Below are 18,616 nucleotides of genomic sequence, written 5' to 3'. Positions count from 1 at the left end.
GAGCGTCACCTACAAAATCAGATCCTCATAACGGTAGGGAAGAGCGTGGTACAGGACAGACTTGCCAGGGGCAAGGTTTGCTGGAGGCCGGGGGATTCATAAAGTATGAAACAACCCCAGTGCCATTTCACTAGGACTGGGAGCAAAGTCACAGGAACACGGGGTCTGCAGGCCTGGAAGAGATGCACCCGGTGCTGGGCTCCTCCTGTTTAATGAGGGCGTCCGCCTGCCGGACACGGACCACAGAGGGGCTGTTGGGTGCTCGTGCAGCCGAAACAGCCCAAACAACCCCGCTGCATTCCTAGTCTTTTGTTTCTTAAAAAGGGCTTCCAGATTTTATGAGCTTTGGGCCCCGCAAAACATGCACTGAAGCGTGTAAGGAAAGGTTAAAGGAGAGACATTTACGTCCTTGAGAAGCACTTTCAAACAGGATCGTGGGCAGTTAAGGGCCCTTCTCTCCGGAAGGGTCCATCTGCGTCCAGACAGGCTGTCCTGTCTCACATCCTGAAGAGTAGCTGCTTCCCCCCCCCCCCCCCCCCCCCCCCCCCCCCCCCCCCCCCCACGGGGGGGGCGCCGCGCCCCCCCCGCCCCCCCCCCCCCCCCCCCCCGCCCCCGTTCGAGAACTCCCGGAAAGGAGGGTGTGCGGGCACTGTCTCCGACTGCCCCCAACTCCCGCCGGGCTGTCACCCCGGTCCTGGCGAAGGTGACCCAAGGCCTGCCCAGGGTCCCGGGAGCCCCCACCGCAGGGGCGCCTCCTCGCAAGAGTCCTGGGCTGGCTCCTCCCCCCACCTGCCCCACCGACGATGCCAGGGGGAGCTTCTGCAAACGACTCCTCCGAGCTCCCACCCAGGCCCCTCCATTAAACACACCCACTCAGTGTCCGCTCAGACCGAGACAGGCGCATCTGGGCGCGCTCCGGACCCCTCCCTCGTTGGTGGCCAAGTCACTCCTCCCGCGGCTCAGGCCCTGCGCGGAGCGTCCGCAGCTCCACGGACTCTCTCCCCTGCTCTGTCCCCGGCCGCACTGGGCTCCTGGGATTCCAAACGCGCTCCTCCACCCCCAGCGCCGAGACATCTCCGGGCTTCCATCGGCATCTGCGACCCCTCCCCGGTGGTGTTCTTCCTTCCCCTCGACTCTTCTTTACAAGGCTCAGGTCCTGATCTTCCGCGGGCAGCTGCTTACGCGGCCTCCACCCGCCCGTGATGCTTCCGTCGGGGGCGCTGGGCGCACAGAGCTGTGGCCCAGTCGCTGGGACAAGGCGGACGCGGAGGAGATGCGCGCCTGCCCGCCCGACCTTGCGCTGTGGAGGCTGTCCTTGAGCCTGTCCTTGAGCGGGGCCCGCGGCGGAGGGCTGTGCGGGGAGGAGTCCGGCCGCTGACGGAAACACCCTCCCCGGCGCCGGCTGCTAATGGAGCGTTATCTGGGCACCCCACCTGCCCTTACAGACCCTTATCTCTCCCTCGCTCCTCAGACCACCCGGCAGAAGCCTGCCTACCAGTGAGACCCCTCCCTCTCCCTCAGCGTCTGCCCCTGCCCAGCCTGTCCCAAAGGCTCTGCCTCCCGACTGTCCTCCGCAGAGGGACCGGTGTGGCTCCGCCACCACATTCTGACTCTGGCCCTTTCCATAAACACGGCGAGTATCTCTCTCGGGCCTACGGTGCCAGGTGCCGTCCACATGCTTGCAGTGCAGTCGGGAACAAGATGCGGCAGAGATGTCTGCCCCGCTGTGCCCTCCTGCAGCCCCAGACCCTGTCGGGCACAGGAAGCAGATCTCACCCCACAGCCGCCTCGAGGACTCGGGGATGCAAAGCCCTTCCTGCTGGAATCCGCAAAGGCCCAAGCAGGATCGGCGAAGTATTACTGCCATAGTCTACGGAGGGCTCTCTCCACGCTAGTCTCGGCCACTGACCCAAGCTCCCCTGAGTGCTGGAGACCACCGTCCTGAAGCCGGGCCACCAGCCCTCTGCTGGCTCCGGAAACCCTGCATCTCTGGGGTGGGACGGGGGTGTTCACCCCACTGCTTCTGCCTTGCTGCTGGCTCTGTCTCTCTCTTCTGCACCAGCCGGTTCCCCCAAACCCTGTTGTCCCTCAGCCCTTCATGCCTCCGGCTTGCTGGGGGGGAGTGGCCTGCCTGACCCCTTCCCCATCTGGCCGCACACGCTGGGGAGCGCGCAGAGAGACCCCGGGTCTTCTCTGGCCAGTGCAGGTGCCCCTGCGGCCGTGACCCTGCACATGGGCTGTGTGGGCTAGGGGTGGGGGTGCTGCGGGGACAGCCACCGTTGGGGAAGGAGTCTAGGAGTGCCGTGTTGGGGCTGTTGCATGTGTAGCTAAAGTCTAGAGCTCTCAAGTGTTTCCTTGTCCACATGAGTTATTTTAATTGCCCTTTTGGAGTTCACGCCCCTTGTCTACTGGTACTTGTGACCTGAGCAGAGTCTATCCATGTACCAACGGAAATTTATGGTGAAACAGTCAACCTTCAACCCTATTCTGGTAAATTATCAGCTTTGCGAATATCACCGGCAAATTGTTCATTACAGACCAGGATGAAATGAAGTTCAGTCCTTGCCCAGCCAAAATATAATTACAAAGTTAAGTCTATTGATGAGGAAAACAAAGCAAACTCAAAAAGGCATGCAGTCCCATCTCCCAACAATTATTAAGATTAATGTGTTTACTTCCTTTTGCTTGGGTCAGTTGTAGTTATCTCCACAGAACAAAAGTCACTCGAATGGATAAGGAAGATGTGGTCCATATACACTATGGAGTATGACGCCTCCATCAGAAAGGACGAATACCCGACCTTTGAGGCCACATGGACGGGACCGGAAGAGATGATGCTGAGTGAAATAAGTCAAGCAGAGAGAGTCAATTATCATACGGTTTCACTTATTTGTGGAGCATAGCAAATAGCATGGAGGACATGGGGAGTCAGAGAGGAGAAGGGAGTTGAGGGAAATTGGAAGGGGAGGTGAATCATGAGAGACTATGGACTCTGAAAAACAACCTGAGGGTCTTGAAGGGGCGGGGGTGGGAGGTTGGGGTACCAGGTGGTGGGTATTGGGGAGGGCACGGATTGCATGGAGCACTGGGTATGGTGCATAAACAATGAATTCTGTTACGCTGCAATAAAGAAAGGGTCACTGAGTGTGTCCTACACTCAGCCTCTTGCGCAGCCTGCCCCCTGCAGAGCGGCGTGGCTCATTTCCCCTCTCTTGTCCAAAGACCCCTTTCAAGTGTATTCAGCAAAATGAACCTCTCTTTTGTTAAGGTGTGTGGCCCTCTCCAGGTAAAGCACAAAATACCGGCCCCTGCTTCCGCCTCCAGAGGGAGGGGGACGACCCCAAGGCTGGGTCTTCCAAACACCAATCCGTTGTTCTACTGAAGTCTTCCTGGCTGTTTGACGGATCCCCGAACGTGAGTCTGGGGACACTGTGTCCCCACACAACAGGCACAGTGGGATTTTATAAATACTTTACAAAGAGTTATAACTGGCAAACCTGACATTTGCAGGGATGACAGTTGGCGTATGTGCATTTTCTATAAAGCACTGGAAATCAGCAGTGATTCCGTGTGACCTGTGGGGCTCTCCACCGCCCAGCCTTCACTCAAGTCTTCAGTCAAGGGACCCCAGGCCCTCCGCGGCCCACTCACCCCAGGAAGAAGCAAAGAGACATCTGTGGGTGGGGGGGAGCTCTTTGTGTCGCCGAAACAGGCCCCCAGAAGAAGTCCGGTTTCTGGATGGCCCTGGCCTGACCTTTAAGAAGTCGGGGGCAGGGGGTGGGCACTGAGAGCTGTGATGAGTGATCTGAGTCAGGAGCCGGAGCCGGGTTTGGGTCACTGCCGTGGGCGCCCATACTGTGCGTCTGACTCCCTTATCCCGCCCTGTTCGTCCATTTCTGAAACAGAGGCAGAAAAAGTAGCAAGTTTGGCACAACCAGCATTCTCCTTCCACGGCCCCTGAGGACCCCCGTGCAAGGTCGGGAACATCATGTTCTCTCCTCTCAACCTGTCTCTCCTGAGGAAGGCATCAGGTTCAACACTTGTCGCCGGAGACGTATGTCTCGTAGAATCATCCGCATCTGAGTGTGGCTGCTGGATCCCGGGGGAACATGAGGACAGCTGGTTGGGGCGGGCAGCCCCGAAGCCGCAGACAGCTGGCCCAGGGGACAAGGGCTCCCTGCCTCTTGCCAAGCACCAGACTTCCCCCGTCTCCTAACATACACGATCGAGTCCCTGCGGGCTCCGGGGAGTCACATTCGGTCCGCTGACCGGGAATCTGAGTCAGGGTGGACGCCAGCGTCTGGGCTCTCCCTCCTGCCTTCGCACTGCCAGGAGGAGGCCAAGAATGCAGGGAAAAGTCCATCCGACCACCAGATCCGTGTGTCCAGGCGGCTAATGTCCAGACCGCAGGCTTCCTCTGCGTGGAGAGGATGACCCTGGCCACAAGCCGACAGATGCTCGAGTAGGGCAGGCCCCAGGGCTCGCCCTCCTCCCTGGGCATTTTCTGGTCTGTTTTGTGTGTGCCCTTTGCCTGCCTCCTCCGCGGAAACCTGCGCTTTCCAGCCGAGAACCTGTTCGGGTGCCAGGATCCACGCAAAGTTCTTCACCTGGGGTTCCCAAAGGCCGGGCTTGGCGGTGTCGGGAGCGCTAACCCGGGCACTGCACCGGGGATGGGGTGGATTCCGGCCAGCAGCCCAGCTCCGGACCCGAGTCCCCATGCTGTGAAAAGGGACTCGGGTGCGGAGAAGAGACGTTCTCTTGGGTCCCTCCCGGCGATGGCGGGTGGGGGTAGTTTCAGAGGTTAAGGCCCAGGAAAGGTTCGGAGAGCAGGGGTTCTGGGCAGCCAAATGCGACCTCGCCCCGCTGGCGCCGACTCTGAGCCCGGGTCCCCACGCGACCGCGGCCCTCCGCGTCGCCAGGCGGTCCCCGAGGGGGTCCGGGCGGCTGGCGGCGCGGGGCGGGGCGGCAGGTGGGCGGGCTCCGCTCGGCAGCCGTGTTTACCTGGCTCGCAGGAAGCCCGGGCGGCGGGGGCGGGAGGCGGGGTGCGCGCCGGGCCCTGGAGCAGCCGCCCTCAGTCACCGCCGCGCGCCAGCGAGGACGAGCCTGCGGCCCCGGCGGCCCGCGTCTCCCTCCCCGGAAGGCAGCGCCGGCAGCGAGCTCCGGGAGCCGGCTCCCCACGAGTGGGGCCCGGGCTGCGGAGAGGCGGCCTGGGACCCCGCGGCGCCCTCGGCCTCGGAGCGGCGGACTCGAGGTGGGTGATCGCGGCGGGGGCGGGCGGGGCGGCCCCGGGCTTGGTGTGCGCGCCCCGGAGCGGGGCCCCCGGCGCTCTGGGCGGGACCCGGGGCGCGGGGCTGTCCTGGGCAGCGGCGCAGGTGGCAGCCCGAGGTCTCGCTGCGAGTGGGTGGGCGCGGGTGTGGGCGCCGGTCTAGGGCGGCGGGCGCTGGAACCCGACGGGTTTCCAGGTGTGGCCTCTGGCCAGGCCCCGAGGCCAGGTCGCGGGAAGGGCGCGCGGCCTAGAGGTGGCGGTGGGGGTGGGGTTTAAGGGTGACAGGTGTGGAAGGTCAAAAGAGGCCGCTCCTGGCGACATGGAGACGGGTGCTGGTGGCGAGCCGAAGGGCAGGCTGGGGGTCCCTGCCAGTTCTGAGTGCTAGTTCCACGCGCGGAGCCCCGCGGACGCCTCCGCACCCCACCCCGGAACGAAGCAAGTTTCTCTCTGATCACGGAGTGGGGGGGGGGGGGGACTGGAGACTCGCCTGGCTTCCGCTTTCGCCGGGCCTGTCCCAGCTCCAGTGCGCGCTGCCTGCAGCCGCTTGCAGAGGCCACCTGCGGCCACCTGCACCCACCTGCAGCCCCCGGGGCCCACCTGCGGCCACCTGCGCGTCTGGCGCCTGTGACTGGGGGCGCGTGCTCCGCCTTGGCCCGGCTTGGTGGGTGGTGGCCCCCACGACGTGTTCTGCCCTCACTGCTCTGACGCCCCTTGGCTCTGGGTCTCCTGGGATGCTTGGTGGCAGCTCCTGGTTTCTTTCAAGGCCCCCTTTCGTCCTCAGTTAGGGAAGGCAGAGTGGGGTTTACAAAACAGTTAAGTTTCTTCGGGGATCTCAGTAAGTCTCTGGCAGGAAACAGGCAAATTCTGGTTCCTGTTCTGTGTTTTCCAATTGCGACAACGTGAGAATCAACAACGAGTGTGCGTTCAGCTCCACAGCCGTGGCAGGCGCGGGAGGGGGCTAGGGTGTGCGCTGAGGGGTGTAAACATGGTTGGGGGGGGGCCTGGCTGACTAGGGAGGGACACCCACACTCGGCTGGAAGTTTTTCAGAGGAAGCAAGGTGTTGGAGCTCCCTAATAGCGCTGGTTATTGGAGACTGTCACTCACCAGGGACCGGACATTTTACAGCCCACGGCCCACAGGTCAGGGGCCAGCGGGCACCAAGGCTCACTGGGAGGCCACCCGTGGGCGGCAGTGGGGCCCGCTGGGACATCACGGCCTGTGCGTGGAGCTGGGGAGCCCAGACCAGAGCGGCCCTTCTTGAAGGGTGGCCCAGGGGACCTGCTGGAGGCCGTCGGCCTAATAACATGTTTCTACCAGACAAGGAGAAGGGCCCAGTAGCAGTTTTATGTTTTTAAGTGGGACAAACAAAAGCCTGAAGGGAAGGGATCCAGTTAGAAGTGACCGTATAGTGCTGGTTAGCAAGATCTCTCAAGGGTTTAACTATTCTGAAATGACTGCTTTTATGAACTCGGGGGGGACCAAAGCTCTTTGGTTCAAATCCACTTTGGAAGTCTTTCTGACGGATCGCGATTCTGCTCGACGGTGAGACAGTGTAGGACAAGTGCTTTCTCTGGGACTTGGCTTGACTTGCCCCGCGGGGGGTTGGGAAGGTCGGGTCTTGCTGCCAGGGTCCCCGGGGGCAGTGAGTGCTGGTGGCGGAGGATGTCGGCAGTTTTCTTGCCACCTGAACTGACAAGCGTTAGTTGGATCACGTGGTCACCAAGAGTCTGGCGGGGTCGCCCCACCTGTGGGCTGTGCGCGCTTCCTTTCAGCCGCGGCCCACACTGTCCCTCCCCCTCCCCGAGCCCCTGGCACCACTCCTCTTGTTCCCCAATTTCTGTAACTTCGTCATTTCGAGAATGCTGGATGAACGGAGTCACACAATACGTAGGCTTTCTCAATCGGCTTTTTTCACCAAGCGCCATTCTCCTGAGGTCTGTTCGGGGTGAGTCTATGTTCTTTTTCATTCCTGAGCCGTGTTTCGTGGCGTGCATGCATCACCGTTCTGGGCTGTTTGTTTGTTTGTTTTAGCCATTCCCTCTTGGAAGGGCACTTGGATCGTTGACAGTTTGGGGTTATTATGAACACAGTTGTGTTGAACGTCCTCGTACAGGTTTTTGTGTGAGCACAGCGTTCATTTCTTTGGGAATGAGTGCCCACGAGTACAGTGGCTAAGTCATAGGGCAAGCACATGCTTCGTTTTGTGAAAAACTGACATCCTCTCTTCTAGAATGGCTGCGCTGTTCTGCAAGGTGAGAGGGACCCAGGATGTGCACAGCATCGACAGCGGGTGGCACCGTGGCTACTTTTTATTTCAGCTGTTCTATCATGAGATGTGAGGTGACATCGTGATTTTGATTTGCATCTCCCTGAGGGGTAATGACGTGGAAGATTTCCTGCATGTATCTGCCATCTGTGCATCCTACAGTGAACAGCCTGCTCGTGTTTGCCCGTGTTCTAATTGGGCGTTTGGTCTCGATGGTTCTTCCTATGTTCTAGACAGTGGTCCGGTGGTTGGCAGTTATATTCTGGTAGTGGCCTTTTGTCTTCTTTTCACAAGGTTGTTGGTAGAGAGAAAGTTTTTCAACGTGACGAGATCTGTTATTAATTTTTCCTTTCATGGGTTGAAATGGTGGGAGAGGGTGAGAACGCTCTGCCTAACCTGAGGTCCTGGAGATTTTTCTCCCGTTTTTGTTTTTTTTGTTTTGTTTTGTTTTGCTTTTCCTGCCTAGTGTAGTTTCGCATCTTACACCTAAGTCTGTTGTCCATTTTTGAGTTCATCTGTGTATAAAGTGTGAGGTGTAGGTTGAGGGCTTTTTGTTTTGCTTTGATTTACTGTTGCCTATGAGTGTCCTGTCGCTCCAGGGCTGTTGTCCAACAGAAGGTCACTCCTCAGTCAAGCTGCCCTGCTCCTCTGTCAGAAGTCACTTCCGCATACTTGTGTGGGTCCGGTTCTGGGTTCTGGGTTCTGTTCCACCCATCTGGGTGTCTGTCCCGCCACTGGCACCACACCGGCTTGATATCCATAGCAGCACAGTAAACCTTCACAATGGGTAGAGCGAGTCCCCTTACTGTCCGTCGTACTGGAATCGTGGCGACTCCTCCACGGCCTGCGTCTTTCCGCTCACAAGGGTTAGAATAGGCTCCTTTAGGTCTGCACTCTCAAGGGGATGTTGATTTCTTTTAAAATTAATTCACTTTCCTGAAGAGTGAAGGGGTTAACGTTTTCCAAAAGAAAAGAAGAAAATAAGGTATTCTTCGTAAGTGGTTAAACAAATTTCATGTTTAGTTTTATAGTAGAGACGAATGTGAAAAATATGCCAACAGGCACGTAAAGAGGAGAAAGAACATGGACAGACGGGCTCCCGGCGCAGAGCAGCGCAGGGGCAGAAGGGAAGCTTTCTCAGTGTCTGACGGCCTAGTTCATGGCCAGCTTGGACACACACATACGCTCTGATGCACACCCCCCACAGTTCTGCACACACGCACACACGCCTCACAACTGCACACACCTGGAGTCCATGTGGGTGGTCTTGGGGACATTGCAGCACTTTGCACAAAAAGGGCGACCACCCTGCTCCCCAAATGTTGTTCAAATATTTGTTTTATTTTTAATTTCTTTATGAAGCAGTCCCCACACCCAGCATGGAGCCCACAACCCTGAGATCCAGACCTGAGCCGAGGTCAAGAGTCAGACACCACTGGGCCACCCAGGCGCCCCCCGAATGTTATTTTAAACAAGATTTAATCTTCTGAATTTCTCAACCCAGGAGCTGATTTTTATGAGACACTGTTCTTCATAATACGTGTGTTTTCAGAACGTACATAAAATCCATTAAAGGTCTAGTTAATCTGCCCCTCTCCCGAGACAGATTTGTTTTCTAAAAGGACACAGACCGACTGACTAATGGTGCCCGCAGGGCCCTGGAGGAAGGCTGTGCATCCCGATGGGGAAGCCCGGCCTTGGGCTGTCTCCGCAGTCCCTCTGCCCCCATCGAATCCAGCAGGGTCCGTCCCCAGAGAAGCCCGAGTTCTCTGCGGGGAGCAGGCCTGTCGAGGGGCACGTCTAAGGTCTGAGACACATGTCCCAAACCTGTGGTCCCAAGCCCCCAGAACTTGCCTTCACAAGTCAGAGGCCCGGATCAGGACGGGGCTACTCTCACCCTCCTCAGCCACCCTCGGGTGGTGCCCCCAGGCCCAGGCCTGTGATCTCGCCTTGTCCCCGGCAGGCCACACGAGCACCTGGAGAGGGCCCAGAAACCAGGGGCCTTTGTAAAACAGCTCCTCTTGGAAAGAATTAGATAGGAAAACAGTCCAACTTTTCACCTGCAGGAGCTCGAGCACATCTCTCTTGATGGCGATAGGACACCCCACCTCAGAACTCACACTGGCTTTGAAAAGGGGTCCGTGGCTCATAGTGGTGACAAGGAGGGTGTGGGAGGGGGTGTCTCTGAAGCGAAGCCACGGCCTGCCTACAGGAAGTGAGTTCCTGCTCTGAGCCCCTTGGCTGTTTTTCTTCAGGGTGAGATGCTTTTCCTTCATATGTATTGCAAAATCAAAAACACAAAAATAGTTTAGGACATTTTATAAAATGCAGTGGTTTTTAACAGCATGTGGATTTTGATTATGCAGAAATGAAGGCTTGGGTTTGGTGTCTGTCTCTCAGTTTTAAAACCATGTAGCAGACAGGAGTGTCAACGCTTGTTTTGTGAACAGACGTGACTTGGCTGTGCTTGTACGCCGGGTTTGGTTTGATCTGTGGTCAGCATTCAGTGCCGACCATCTTGACATTCGGGGACTGCGTGCCCTCTGAGCGCCCTGATGCTGGGGGCCCACGCCCGCTCATGGAGCCGTGTCGTGCCCTGCAGCCCGCGGGGGACAGAACCGTGGCCCACTGTGCTGCCCTTCGGGACCTGGCTCCCCGTCCCCAGCACCCCGCGGCTCCCCGTCCGCACCATCCCTTAGCTCCTGGCTGGAAGCCAGCAGGACAGTGGCTTCCTGTGAGCAGGGCTCGCAGAGACCTGGGCCCTACGGGTGTGACGTGTCTTCCTGCAGTGATAGTTTCTGAAATTCACGTTTCAGAGAATGACTCCTCTATACGGTAGTTAAATAGAGTGAGAGTTTGATTTTTGTCAGAGGGTCGGTGAGCAGGGTTGCCCTGGGGTTTTAAGTAAGGGCAAGACCCCGACAGCCGTGTCCACCTTGCACATGTGGTGTCCTTGCGTCATGGGGTCAGGCGACGCGGGACCACCCTGCACCCCAGGGTGCCGGCCCGCCACATGCTACCCTCCCCTCCCATTAGGAATGTCTGTCAGTGCCGCCCCAGCAGCGGGAGGGAGCAGCCAGGTACGGGCACAGCTCCCGCAGCACAGGCGAGGCCTCGGCCCGACAACCACCGGCCTAGACAGACGGAAGACTCCCTCCGCTGTCGCTCTTCCGCCAGAGTCTGGTGGGAAACCTGGAGACAGAACACACAGAACCATCTCCCTGGGTCTGTTCTGATGGCTAGCAGGGGGCACAGGGGCCGTGGGGGCACGAGGGGCGTGGTGGCGGGCGACCAGAGCGTCGGCCTGCCCGGCTGTGTGTCTTCTCGTGAGGCTGCGGGGCCGGGCCGACGCTTGTTTGCCCTTGGGTCGTCTGCCCACTGCCTGCCTCACTGCGTCCGGAATTCTTAGTCAATGCAGAGTCCCAGGCCCCGTTTCCAGCACACCAGCCACAGTCTTGGGGACCGGGTACAGGAGGACTTTTTTTTTTTTTTTTAAAGATTTTATTTATTTATTTGACAGAGAGATCACAGGTAGGCAGAGAAGCAGGTAGAGAGAGAGGAGAAGCAGGCTCCCTGATAAGCAGAGAGCCCGATGCGGGGCTCGATCCCAGGACCCTGAGATCATGACCTGAGCCGAGGGCAGAGGCTTAACCCACTGAGCCACCCAGGCGCCCCAGGAGTACGTATTTTAATGAGCTCCCGAGTAAACTCCGAGCACCCCCACTCCTAGCGGGGGAGGGGCGGGTGACTCGCTCGGGAGGGTCGGTCTCGTCTCCACGAGGTTATCCGGATGTACACACGGGCTCAGAGACGTGCGTTTGAATAAGGTCGACCAGACCTGGCGTTTCACTGATAACATGACCTCGTGGTGGAAGGAGGCACCTTGCAACGACGACATTCTATCCGGTGACACTCCCGTGGGTATCGTTCCCGGCTGCCGCGCGTCCCGCTCTCAGAGAACAGCGTTGTCGTTCCGTCGGGTAAGCGTGAGCATCTCTGAGGACGGTGCTCGGATTCTCCGTCCACGTTCTCCTGCGTCGTCGGAACCTAACGTTCCTGCTGACCTTGCTGTGGCAGCAGAAGGCACAGAGCTGCACCGCGGCCTTCCCAAGCGCAGCCCGTGCGTGAGGAGTTTTGAAATCCACGGACTGGGGTGCGCGGAACACCCCGCTCCAGGTTCACAGGCCCACGGCGGTACAGCAGGTGTAGCTCTTGCCCCGAGGGTTCCTCTGTGTGAGGAGGGGCCTTGGAAGCACACACACGGGTTTCTCACCGCAAAGCCCCTGCCCTGCACACAGACGGTGCACCACGGGGCTCCTGGAGAGCGGGACCGCTCCGCGGAGGGAGGAGGCGAGGTCGTGCTGTGCAGAGGCGTCCTGGTCCCAGGGCACTCCCCGGGCCTCAAACCTCCCCCAGCAGCCCCACGGCACTCCCCGTGGCCCCGTGGCCCCGTGGCCTGCTCCCTTATACATCTGCTGATCCCGGGCTGTCTGTCTCAGGACGCACTCCTTCCCTGCTCAGCTTTTAGCAGCGCAGCCTCTGATCCCTGGCTCGGGAGCATCTTGCTGACGCGGAGCTTAAATGTTCCATCACGAGTGTGCATCCTGGGACACTGCAAGTGTGGCTTACGTGCCTTGGTGTCACTGGCATAGCGTGTGGGTTTCCTGTCTGTAGCATCCGCGGCTGGCGGAGCTCTGCTGGGCCTGTCGTCATCGTGCGACTGGTGCACAGCAGGGTCTGGAGTTCGGGGAGGAAGACGCCGCGTCTGTGCCTCCCCCGTCAGAAGAGCGTCATATGTGATTCGCTCAGCTTACCGTGTTGCCTTGGAAGACCGGGTAAATTCAAGCAGCAATTTAATAAAATAAATGTGATACTTATATTTTACAAACTAGGTTTCTGTGTGTGTGCGTGTGTGTGTCTGCACATGTGTGTGTCTGTGCATGCGTGTTGGGGGGGGTGCAGTGGGGGTGCCCTGGTTGTTTTTATTCTGGTTCCTTTGGTGTCTGAAGATGCAGTGACCTTGGAAGGGCTGAGACGGAGCATTCCGAAGTGTGGGCACCGCCGCACTTGTCTTCCCAGGAATCTAGAGAGGAGACCTCAGGTGTCGGCACAGGCGGAACACGTCTGCAGCCTCCGGACGGCGTGTCGCACTGCTCCTGGAAGGGGGCACCATCCCAGGAGAGAGATGGTGATTCTTTTATCTGTCCTGATTCCCATATGTCAGGACTTATTTTGGAGGAGAGAGGGCTTCAGACCAATACGGAAAGCCGACCTCATCCACTCCAGACTGGTGGTGGGGACTGTGGGGTGGGGGTGGCGGTGCTCAGACCTGGAGGAAGACTTCCTGAAAATGCTGCGAAACGTCACAGGTAAAGCCACATTAGGTAACTGTCCTGACACTAAGTGTAAATAGAAGTGCACATGTCCGGAGGGTTGGCAACACCGAAGTAAGTGAGCTGTAGGAAAAGTACATGTTACTGTGAAGCTAGGTTAAAACCTGGACGAGATTTCAAACCAACTGAAGAAGCAGCAACAACTGAAGCCAGGGCCGGCCCGAGGCGGCGGTCTCGTGGGAGCCGCTGTGGTAGAGTCGTCGCAGAGCCTGTGCCTCTGGGACGGATTTCTCTTCTCTCAAGACTTGGGCTCAGACAGGAGTTTGGAAAATGTACCCTGCACTCAACCCACAGGGCTCGCCCCGACCTCCTCCCGCGAGCGACACCCCATGACCGTGACTCCCGTCATCAGGAGGGAGCCCGGAAGGAGGCTGCTCTGGGATCCAGACCCCAGGGTCTCCCCATTGTCGTCTTACCGTCGTCTCGCTGGGCGCGCTCCGGCAGTCTCTGCACAGACCCGGCCTGGCCCTTGGGTGGTGTGTGCCGGAGGCAGGCGGCGGGACAGCGTGCGGAGGGAAGCAGCAGGTGTCCACAGGCAGGCGGCGGGACAGCGTGCGGAGGGAAGCAGCAGGTGTCCACTCGGTCCTCCAAGCAGGCGACGCCCAGGCCCCGGGCCGTGCCCGTGGGCTTCAGGCAGGCAGGAGAAGCAGCCGGTGGAGGTCTCAGTGCAGCGTCAGCCGTGGGCCTGACTCATGCACAGAGGGTCCCTACTGAGCTCCCTGCCCAGGGAGCCGGGCTGCCCCCCGCCCGGAGGCCAGTCCGCTGTGCCAGGGCCTGGTTGGATCGGCCTGGCTTCAGGTGTTTCTATTTAGCCACATTTGGAGGAAGGTTTACTAGAGCGTGATCTCTAAATTAGCACCTTGAAGAGATAATTAATTCAGGCACAAACCCCCAGCCCCTGAGTCCACCGGTGCATTGTTTCTATGTGTTGCTGTGACGGGTGATGCGGGAGCTGAGCACAGGGGCGCGCTTCCTTGACGCCGGGTCCCCCTCGCCTCCCGAAGGGCAGCGTCCCCGACTCCACGCTACACCCCCTTCCCAGGCTCAGAGGAGTCGCTTTGCCCTTGGCCTTGGCCTCTTTGCACAGCACGTGTGGGCCAGGCGGCCGCTCCCGGGGATCTGGCTGCGGGCTCTGCGTCCAGGACCTGGGCACCCAGACCCTCCGCCCCCCGTGCCTCCTGGTCCCCATGCCAGCAGGCGTGGCAGGTTTCCGTCTGGAGCTGAGGGCAGGGGCTGGCAGTCTGGCCGCTGCGTCTGAGCTCGGCGCCCAGCCATCTACCCACACTTCCTGTCTGCAGGGTCCTGGGTTCCTTCTGAGCCAGGGCTTCCGTGTTTGCCGGGACTCCGCCCCAGATGGGCCTTCAGGGCCCTGGCTCCTTGGCTCTCCTCTTGGTGCCCCAGGCTGGGTGGACCTCGGCGGCTCTTCCGGCTCAGCCGGTCCTCCCCGCCACGCCCACCCCTTGGGCTTCCCCGTGGACCATGTGCTGGTCTGGTTGGGTGTTTGGCCACAAACCAAGGACGGGTCTCCGGGCACAGACTGCCGCTCGAGAGAGTGTGTGTGTGGGCAGGTGAGCACATGTGATTGGTTGGGGTCGAGGGGCGGCTTCCTGGTTTCATTCCGTTTTCTCCTAGTCACTTCATGGGTATTTCCTGAGCACCTACGACATACCAGTCGCTGTCACGGTGCTGGGGATGGAGCAGTGTGCAAACCAAAAGCCCCACTTTTGTTGTAGGGTCGTTACAGCAGCTCCAACTGACAGAGCTCTGGCCTGGGCCTCCGACCGCATGTGGGCTTCTCTCCTGGGCACACCCTGCCGCATTCTATAAAGGGTTTGAGGCAGAAGTAGGTCAGAGTAAGTCTGAGGACTCCCGGCAGAAGGGACGGGCTGGAGAACATGTGTGGATGCCTTCCTAGCATCCTGGAACTCGGAAGAGGGAGAGAGTGAGCGCGCACGTGTGCACGGCATGCGTGAGTGTGCACACACTCGTATGGGTGTGTTTGTGCGCTGCGGGCCTGACAGGGTCCAGCTCTCTTCGCCTGCTCTCCTGCCGCTCCTTCTGGCGCCGAGCACAAGCAGACACTCTAGGAGTGAGTTTTCATAGCATCTTGTCCGGGGCGTGGCCTCTGACTTCGGAAACCAGCTGTCACAGTCTGACACAATGTGGGTGGCGTTGCTTAGTCCTTGTCGGGGAGCGCTCGAGGCGTAAAGATGCTGGGTGTGTGGAGCCGACGCTGGCAGAAGCGGAACGCTGTCCCTGGCTGTTGTTGGGCCCCAAGCCGCCCCCGCCCGGCCTCTTGCTTCCCCAGAAGGACAGCAGGTGAGGCTCCCCGAAGCCAGCTGATGCGTCCACGGCTGCCTTGCTGCTGAGGGCAGATGCGGCTAGAATCCAGGTTTGCCGCCACATGCTGTTTTCTCCCACGCCAGCATGCCCTTTTGCTTCTTTAGATCAGTTCTGCCCTGTCTTTCGATGTCACCACGCCTCGTGTAAATTCTGCCAGGGGGTCAAATAGGAAATGCTGTGATTTGTAAGGAGTAGAAAGGGCTAAGATGCGTTATAATATATAATATATAATACGTAATACATCATATATAGTGACGCACGGGGTGGGCACTGGTGTCCTGTAAAAGGGCCGTCCTGAACAGTCTTGGTTTTGATGCAACAAGAAAATCCCAAGGCCTCAGCCTTGTGGTGCTAAACCACTGCCTTCTGAAAGGAAGTTGGTCTTTTTCAGTTTTTCAGTCCTAAAGATGCCGCTTAGGAACCCAGTGCCGTGCAGAGCCAGCTAGAAAGCGCGCGTTCAAGACGGAAGCTCTCGGCGGCCTCGTGTAGAAGGCACACTCGGCACACTCTCGGCCTTTGTTACGTACTTACTTAAATGCCGTTTCTCAGTAACAGATTCAAAAGGGGCTGCGTTGCAGGAGGTGCTCCTGGGAGCCCTCATTATTCACCGAGGCTCTGCGGTGGTTTTCACGCAGAAGATGTGAGGAGTGAACGCTTTGTGAAGTCCTGGTCAATGTCTTTGGACCCAGGAGAGCCGGGCTGTGTGGCACGAGGGCAGGACGAGGGCCCCCTGCTGACCTTCGCGGGGAGCTCTTTGCCTTAACAAACCCAAGACTCAGGCTTCAAGAACTCCTTTGAAATCCTAGAAATGAGATGCTTTGTCTGGGGCCCTGTTAGTTCACGGCTGAGCCGGAGCTGGAGCTCTGGAGATGGCCTTCCATGTGGTGGCCGTGCACGACCTAGGGTCCCCCCACCTTCCCGACCTCCGAGCTTCCCCATTTGTAAGACGAGCACAGCCAGGGCCGTGTCTCAGCGGAGCAGGGAGAAGACGAAGAAGCAATCCTCTGAAATGTGGAGAGAGCGCCCAGCCCGTGGTAGCCCCGGCCTGTGGGCTGCTGTCAGCTTCCTGAGCCCAGACCTCCGGCCCCGGCCACACACCCTGTCTCCCGACACCATCTCCAGCCCCATCCTGTCTCCCGGGACCGTCTCCCGCCCCTTCCTGTGAATATCACGGCCACTCACCACCTACTTTATCTTTCCCTTGGCTCTCCAGAAGTGCAGGCTCACCCTGCGGCAGCGGCAGGGCCCACCGGAAGCCTCTGACCATGTCTCTGGTGGGACTGGGATGCACTGACGACCACGCAGGGCACCATGCTTTTCCCTGATTGGAATCTGGAAGGTTCTGGAAAGAAGTCGCCCAGTACCATGATGCAGTGAGATCTGCTGTCTCCCGTGGGGCCCCATAGGGGTTGGTGATTTGAATCTGAACATTTTAGACCAATAGTTCAAGCTTCAGATGTTTTCTGTGTTTTCGGAAAGAAATACAGGTTTAGTTTAGTTAAGACTCAGAGGGGACTCGGCCCCATGGCACCTAGAAACCTGCGGCCTGCGCCGACGCCTGAGCTGACGCCTGCGCCGACGCCTCCTCCCTGTGCGTGACCATCAGGAGCCACCACGCCCCGTGTCAGGGATGCATGAGCCGTTCCGGAGGTGGATGGAAAGACGCACGGAGTCGAAGGCACATTGTTCTGTCCTGTGGTCACCAGCTCTGGCCCCGAGCGATGCCCAGAGTGTGTGTTTCTTCTCACAGCCCTGGACTGTGTGCTGAGTCATGGGGCGCTCGTGGATCTGTGGTCATGCTGCAGGCACGGCTGATTACCAGAGCGGGGTTCTGGGCTGAGCGGCGAGCACACACCTACCTGGATAACGCCATCCGCCTGCGTCCGTGCCTGGCTCGGCGGGGGATGTGGTGGAAGACGGCCCGTGGCTGGTCCCAGGAGGCCCCTGCTGGGGTTTGTTAGCCTCTGGCCCCGGTTCCTGGCCTCAGGTGCTGGTCAGATATTAACCGGCCCTTCCCCCAACAGTCCAGAAAGTCCTGCTCCCCTCTCAGGTTTGCAGGGGGGGTCGGGGGACCGGGGCGGGAGAGCGTGTTACGTGCTCCCCCCGTGTCACTCGGGCTGCAGGTACTTCCGGTCTGTAGCCGCCCGCCCCCCTCTCCGATCCAGCTGCCGGCGCTCCGGGTGGGGCTCTTGTGCCCAGCGGACGCGCTGGAGCCCCCGAGGAGCGCGCGGGATGCAGCAGTCACCCGAGGGGATGGAGCCAGCCACCAGCACCGCCAGGTCCCAGACCCTCTCCTGGGAGTTCCTTCTGTCCAAGGTTAGCGTTCCCAAAAAGGAGAGGAGGCTGCCCTGTCGGAAGTGTCACGCCTCCTGCTTCAGGACCTTCAAGCTGGTGACGCCCTTCCTGAGGCACAACTACCCCCATCCATCTGAATTCCGCACTTTTTCCTCTTAGTACCCGACCCACAGTTCAGAGGTCAGACAAGCCTCTGCCACGCACATGCCCAGAATCCACGAAGCCTGCCTCGCTCCCTGTCCTCTGGAACGCGCAGGTGGACCACCCCGGACCACCCCCGAAACACGACGACACGCTCCTGCACGCCCGGTGGTTCCTCCGTCAGTGCGAGCGACGGCTCCGCTCCGTCCCCGGGGACTGCTGCCGGGCCCAGCGACCAGGCGCTGGAGCCCTTTGGACCCCGGCGACGTGGGAGCAGCGGTGGCCAGAACAGTCAGGTCTGGTGACCTTCAGAGTCCAGTGAAAAGCAAAAATTCTATGAATGGTTAACACCAAAGTCCGTTTCATGGATTTAAAAGATCAGGAAAGCAAAAGTTACTACCCTGGTGGGTGTTTCAATCCTGCCGTCATAAATGCACGTTAACACTCCTGCCTGCTGGGAAGTACCCGCAGCTGCCGGGGGTAGGTTTTACCAGGTTCCCCACGGGGTCAGTGGTCCACCCGCCTCTGTGGCCCACGCAGACCCCAGCCCATCCTTCCAGTGCTGTCCCCCTGGGGTGCTTCCTGGCCACGCCCACACGTTGGCAGGTGCACGCAGAACGGGAAAACATGGCTTTGAAATAGCACCAGAGACCCAGGACAGAGTCAGCCCTCTGGCTCCCTACTGAGTGTGAAGCGCAATTATTTATTTTTAAAAAATGTCATTGGAAGAAATGTGAATGTTTCCCGTTGAGACATGTGGAAGATTAGCTCTTCGGGGTTGTGATTAATGCCCTGTTGGTCTCATTCTGTGTCCGGCACCTTACCGAACTACAAGCCTTTGTCTAGGGACGGGAGGAGAGGGCGGGCGTGTTGGTCGTGTGGTCGGGCTCTGCGCCGTCGGTGCGGGCTTT

At 59.2% G+C, this 18,616-nt stretch overlaps 1 protein-coding gene and 1 long non-coding RNA gene across 4 annotated transcripts in view; one reads left to right on the top strand and one right to left on the bottom strand.

Annotated features, from left to right (window-relative positions):
• Window positions 1-2,576: 2,576 nt before the first annotated feature.
• On the bottom strand, window positions 2,577-4,935 carry LOC132023999 (uncharacterized). Its single transcript, XR_009406130.1, has 2 exons — window positions 3,652-4,935; window positions 2,577-2,837 (listed from the first exon to the last, which is right to left on the bottom strand). It is a non-coding gene; the product is annotated as an uncharacterized LOC132023999 (long non-coding RNA).
• Window positions 4,936-5,177: 242 nt separating this feature from the next.
• MBP (myelin basic protein) overlaps window positions 5,178-18,616 on the top strand; it is a 101,263-nt gene continuing 87,824 nt past the window's right edge. For 2 of the 3 annotated variants that reach the window (XM_059409848.1, XM_059409847.1), the window contains exon 1: window positions 5,178-5,251. The gene's annotated coding sequence lies outside the window, so the exon portion shown is untranslated. The remainder of the gene's footprint in view (window positions 5,252-18,616) is intronic. The other variant, XM_059409846.1, reaches the window with a different exon arrangement.

Source organism: Mustela nigripes, chromosome 8 (genome assembly GCF_022355385.1).
Source record: "Mustela nigripes isolate SB6536 chromosome 8, MUSNIG.SB6536, whole genome shotgun sequence".
Classification (NCBI taxonomy): domain Eukaryota; kingdom Metazoa; phylum Chordata; class Mammalia; order Carnivora; family Mustelidae; genus Mustela; species Mustela nigripes.
This window is presented reverse-complemented; position numbering and strand designations above follow the sequence as displayed.